At 38.7% G+C, this 6638-nt stretch overlaps 1 pseudogene; it reads right to left on the bottom strand.

The window, feature by feature from the left end:
• Window positions 1-954: 954 nt before the first annotated feature.
• Window positions 955-1922, bottom strand: LOC117797701 (annotated as a pseudogene).
• Window positions 1923-6638: the final 4716 nt, after the last annotated feature.

Below are 6638 nucleotides of genomic sequence, written 5' to 3'. Positions count from 1 at the left end.
GTAATGACCCCATGCTTAAAAGGTTTTCAGTACAGCTGAGAAGAAAGTGAATATATATTAAATAGTAAAATATCACTAATGAAAGCATATGTGTAAATCACCTTAGTGAAGAAGAAAAGAAAAGTAATGGGTTATTGACAATAAAGAAACGGAGAAAGGCAGTGATATTGATGATCTACACAGATATGTAGAACAAGAGGGGAACATTTTTATGAAAAGATAAAGATGGTTACTTTGCACAACTACCACTCACTGATGAAGACATGAAATTCTGTGCTGTGGAACAGGGAATCTGCACGTTTGCCTAGACTTTTAGACTTCAGGCTTTCTAGAGCAACCCCATGTGTCTGCCTCAGTATTTTCTGATAAACTGAAGAAGCCGATAGACCCGCAGTGGCCAGGGGAGGAAGGACGTGTGATGATGAGGTGAGAACTTAGTTCATAGCCAACAGCCACAGTAGCAGTTTAAAGTCTTGTCAAAAAGTCAAGTTCCAAATTCCCCCAAGAAGCCAGAAATCTTTTCATTAAAAAATATGACATTTTGGCATGAAAGACACAATAGGGGNAGACACAATATGGGCAAATGATAGAGATTAATTTCTGGATCATAAACCTGAGAAATTATATAAACAGCTGTATGAAGAAAGTTATTACTATTATTGTCATTCATATTAATAATTGAACAATAACAACAAATTTATAGTTTAAAAAGCAATCTTTTTTACACACATCATTCCTTATAAGCTCAATTATTTGGGGGGACAGAAAATAACACAATTTGGTTATGAAAAATCCGAATCTCGTAAGGGTTGATGCTTAGCTGAAATCACATATCTAGGAAATGAAAGAATTATGTATTTAACCAGATGACCAAGACCCAAGTATTTTACTTCTCCTCTACTCAGATAGCTGCCCCAAGAGTTTTCAGTGGGAAAACTTCAGAATAGAGGTTATTTAAAGCCGCCTCCCTAGTTCAAACTTGTGGAGAATTCTTAGACGAATCTGCTTTGTCCTGACGCTGTAGACAATAGGGTTAAGTACTGGGGGGAAAAGCAGGTAAATGTCGGCCATGATGATGTGAACTATGGGGGACAGATGTTTCCCAAAGCGATGGACCATTGACACCCCAATAACTGGCACGAAGAAAATGAGCACCACGCAGATATGGGACACGCATGTGTTGAGTGCCTTTAACCGCTCTTCATGAGACGCAGTGCCCAGCACAGCATTCAGAATCAGGACATAAGAAAGAAGTATGAAGACTGAATCCATGCCCAGTGTGGTGATAACTACACACAGTCCATAGACACTGCTGATTCTGGCATCCGAACAGGATAATTTCAGAACGTCTTGGTGCAAACAAAAGGCATGGGAAAGGGCATTGACATGGCAGTAGTGATAACGTCTCAGTAGCAAAGGTGTAGGAAATACAACTCCCGTGCTTCTAAGCAAACAGGCCAAACCAATCTTGCCTGTTACACTGTTGTTAAGGATGGTGGTATAGCGCAGTGGACGGCAAATAGCAACAAAATGATCGAAGGCCATGGCCAATAGCACTGAGGACTCCAGGAATGTGAATGTGTGGATGTGTGGATGAAGAAGAGCTGAGCATAGCAAGCACTTGCTTGGATCTCCTGAGCATCCAGCCACAACACAGCAAGCATGGTGGGAATCGTGGACATGGACATACCTAGGTCAGTCAGTGCCAAGATGGAAAGGAAGTAATACATGAAGTAATACATGGGCTGGTGGAGCGAGGACTCTATCCAAATGACAGAGAGGATGGTGACATTACCAATAAATGCTACCAAGTAAATAAGACAGAATGGGATTGAGAACCAAAAATGGACACACTCCAATCCAGGAAATCCCCTCAGAATAAATATGGGCTCCATGGTGTTATTATTATTCCAGACCACCATGGTGATCTTTGGCAAACAGTGAAGAATGTTTTCTGTTTTCCTTTTTTATCTCTCAAAGTTATCCCTTGTGAACGTGAGCAGTGCAATCAGGATATGGCATCTCTTTCCTCGAACCTCACAGAAAAAGGAAGAGGGTATTTCTTATGGGTCTTACCATAGCACGGAGCATTAAATTCCAGAACAAAAAGTGTGTACCACACAATCTGATCATCTCTGACAAGAATGCTGATGAATTTGCACTGAGGACACTAAAAATTGAAGCCAAAAAAGAGTAAAGAAATCTTTGCCAAACACTGTAAAAATGAAAATAGAGAAAAGTCAGAGTAAATGTCTATGGATTTGCATTAAGTTCCGTGTCAGCGATTTTCTCGAGTTAATCATTTGTTGCTTCTAGGTTATCTCTTAATTCATAACAACTGAACTTTTCCCAAGGACTCAACAAAATTTCCCTTCACATTTACTTTTATTCAACACTTTAAAATATTTAAAAATTGAGAATATTTAATATTTTAATAATAAAAATAAATACCACATTATGTAAAATGGGGACATGTAAAAGAGTAAAGTCCATAATTCTAGCACACTTGCATAATTTTGCTATTTAGTAAAGCAATTCTTCCTTAATCTAAACTCCTCACAGTAGCAGGAAAAATATTTATTGATAAATATATCATAAGGTCACAACGTAACTATTAAAACTCTTCCTATATTCCTTCCCACAAAATAAAATTAAAACTATATATTTAAATCAGAGATCTGTTAGTAAAAATGGGTAATATAAATGTCATTTCTATTGATCTTTTCTTGCATTTTTTCCTCTCAAAAAGATGCTTATAATCACATTTTTATTTATTATTATTTTTTTAATAATATATTTTTATTATATTATGTTAGTCACCATACGGTACATCCCTGGTTTTTGATGTAAAGTTCCGTGATTCATTAGTTGCTTATAACAACAAGTGCTCCATGCAATATGTGCCCTCCTTAATACCCATCACCAGCCTATCCCGATCCCCCACCCACCTCCCCTCTGAAGCCCTCAGTTTGTTTCCCAGAGTTCATAGTCTCTCATGCTTCATTCACTCATTTATGGAACATAAGAAGTAGAAAGATCAGTAGGAGAAGAAAGGGATAAAGAAAGGGGGGGTAATCAGAAGGGGGAATGAAGTATAATCACATTTTTAAAAACACTCAACCTATATATTAAATGTGTTTCTAATTTTGTGACCCATTTGCATGTACCTCTATGAACCCAGAGCAATCCCAGAGATGTCACCTTTAGCATCCACCATCAATGCCTCTTAGAAACAACCAACTTCTTTTTCCCTTTTCAAAATAGAATTCTAATGTCTGGCCTTACTTTCTCTGAGCTGTGGTCTCCTCTGCTGATGCTGGCCTTGCTGTTCCCCAGGCTGATGACGTTGGGCACAGCACCTAAGCCCTGTGGGATTCTCTGCCCCTTCAGTTCTCTGTGTCCTTATTTTAGCCTTGTCTAATGCCACTGACAGTCCTTGAGAAAATTCCTCACTTACCCCACCCTTTGTTTGCTCTCTCTATAGAAAGAAAGAGAGAGAGAGCAAGCTTAATCAATTGAGCCACGCAGGCGCCCCTAGTTACTCCATCCCTTAAAGTCAGACATCTTTTCTGCAACATCTCAGCATGTCCCTCATCCTTCTTGTAGACACTTAGTCTCTGAACTCTTAAAAGTCTAACACAGATTTCAGCCCTGGCCTCAAGTGAAGATCTTTCTAAATGTAGCCCCATATTGATCATTGGTTCCATTTGTCCAGCACTGACCTTTTATTGTCTCTATTTTATTTCATAAAAACTTTTTTTTCAAATTTCCCCCCTTGACGGATTCTTATCTGCATGTTAGAGTGTGAACATTGAAAGTTCTCAGGCTGAACAATCTATAATTCCAAAGAACTCTTTGTCTTACAATCTACAAACTGAAGAACTGAAGGAAATACCAAGCCATCCTCTCCATGCAGTAAGACAGACTTGCCATTTTCTCCCTTTTCCCATCATCTAGGAGTGAGACACCTCCCTGGTCCTCTTCTCTGGCCCCAAGTGGTCCAAACTGAGCTTTCACTGCAGCCTTGTCTTAGAGAAAGTAGTCAGCTAAGCAGTTCGGCATCTACCAGGCAGAATACCAGTTACATGCATTTCTTTTTCTTTACCTCCAAGCAACATTTTCCTCTCTAGTCTTCAAAATCGACTAAAGTCACTAGCTGACTTTCTTTTTTCTTCTTCCTCACTCAGAAACCTTTGTTCTAATTTCTGTTCTAAAGCTCAGCTCATGAAAGCACTCTAGACATTAACATTGAAGTATATAGCACACATGGGCATGTGTGTGCACACCCCCCCACACAGACACCTACACACACACACACACACACACACACACACACACACACACACAAATACACAAGGAGATTGTATTGTGGCCACAGAAGAAAAGCAGTTTACTTTACTACATGCCAGGAAATCATCCCATGATTTCTCTTTCAATTTTGATAAAAATCATATTTTCTTTACTTCTCAGAGAAGTTGCAGAAAATAAAGTGGATCACTGGAATTTAGAAATGTCTTTCTCCCTGATCTGAGCCCTCTAAATTCAGATGGCAAGACTTAGAAAATTTCAGTTGCAGGCCTGTGCACGGATTTAAAGCTGGGACATTTGTGCTCTTTCTTGTCCTTTCTCACTGAGTGGCTGTCATGTCTTTCACTTTTTCTCAGTCCCTTTATGGTTGTCCTTTCTCTGTTGGTTTTCTTATGACTCCAATTCTATGTCATTCACAATGATTCTTTGCAGTTCTTGACTTATTTTAACACAATTTGGCCATGGTAAATTGAAAAAGAAATAGTTGGAAGAGGCTGAGACTGATGCCAAGACATTTCAAGGGCAGAGCGTGGAAAGACTTGCATCACACACTCACTTATTCCAAGTAATTAAGGGAGAACCAGTTAGAGTGAGAACACCATTTTATCACAGCCTCTCTGAGGTCTTGCCTGTGGTTCTCAAAAATTGCCTTCTCTCCACTGACTACCTTATCTTAAAATTGTTAAAAAAAGACATTATGATATGTCATGCATTTCCAATTGTCAACTTCTAAAGAAAATGACACTCACTTTCCCCTCCTGCATAAATTGTTCATTGTCTGAATGATTTTAGTCTCTTTAGCCTTTGTGTAATAACACACACTGTGCCAAAATCTACCTGCTGTTTATAATTTAAAATTATACTTACCCGAAATTTATAATAAAGTATCCACATCAATATGAATGTTTAATCATGCAACCAGGAGCCAGTTTCCCAAGGGATCCAGTGTCATTGTCTTTCTCTGCCGAAACTTTCCTCCTTTGGAGGTAAAATCATATTCTGTTTCTGTCTCAGGGGCTTTCTCTCCCTCTTCCATTTAGTTTACTTTCTGAACATCTTTATCCTTCCTAATCTGCCCCCTGCTGCCATTTTCTTCCATTTTATTTCACCTAAATTTGTGTACTTTCATAAAAAAAAAAAAGTAGCTATCTTTTTCCAGTCCTTTCATTGCTCCCGTCTTCTCACTTCTCTACTTTTAGTTCGTTTTGGTTTATCCCTCACCTGAGAAGAACTTCCATCTCTGTCTGAAGGTCATTTGTGTACTGATTACAGATGCTACTGTCTTGATTCTCTAGAAACCTCAGGTCCTGAAAACCTTTGGTTCCATGAACAGCGAGGCTTGAATAATTCTAACTCTCTATAAATACTCCCGGTTNGTTTCTCCCGGGATAGAAAAGTAGGGACTGGCGTCAGAGTCTGGTGGGTCCCCAGACATAAAATTAACATAAACAACCCTTAACCACGGGTGTGCCAAGAACATATGATTATATCCTGGAAATTGTATAAACGGGTCCCCCCTTCTCTCCACCGCCCCCAGTTTCCTCTTCTCGAATGAGCATATGCGAATGAAAGTATAATTACTCCAACCCAGAGGGATAGTGAAGCTTCAGCCTCATTGGGGCATCCATATAGAACCGCGGTAATTAAGTGCAGAGAGGCCCCTCTGTTACAAGGTATTTACAACTTCTCACTGGACAGGATATTCACCAGTTATGTGCTTAATAATCATTTATTAAGCAACAACAGGATTCAAGTCCCCATACTAACTTCTGTAAAGGCAAACACCATTATCTGGTTCATCACTACTTCCACCGTGCTTAGTACGGAGCATGGCTTCCTAATACAGTCTTTGTTTAGCTTATACCTTGACTATCCACCTCTTTGCATGTCCTCATGAATTTTATGGACAGCTTACCAATCTTCACTAAGCTCTATACTGGGAGTTTCATTGTGAATGTACCAAATCCATAGATTAATTTTGAGAAAATTGAAAATTTTAGGTTACCAGGTCTTCCAATCTGAGAACACAGACCTCAATTAATTAAGGTCTTTATTTTTTCTCAATGTTGTTTTATGCTTTTAAAATAAGAGCTATTACATATCTTACATTATATTTATTCCTAACTATTTGTTACTAATTTAACCTAATATGACTAGCACTTATAAATTATCTTTTTATAAATCTTTGGTACTGATATATATTTATATGGCTGAAAGATGCCCTCAGCAAGAACTATTAGCAAACTTTGGAAAAAAAAGTTTATTACTTATAGGACCTGGAAATTACATGGCACACCTGGGGTCACACAGCAAGGTGTGGGGTGAAGATT

This window comes from Ailuropoda melanoleuca, unplaced genomic scaffold, assembly GCF_002007445.2.
Source record: "Ailuropoda melanoleuca isolate Jingjing unplaced genomic scaffold, ASM200744v2 unplaced-scaffold11355, whole genome shotgun sequence".
In the NCBI taxonomy this organism is placed as follows: domain Eukaryota; kingdom Metazoa; phylum Chordata; class Mammalia; order Carnivora; family Ursidae; genus Ailuropoda; species Ailuropoda melanoleuca.
Note: the sequence above shows the minus strand (reverse complement) of the source record. Positions and strands in the feature narration are given on the sequence as shown.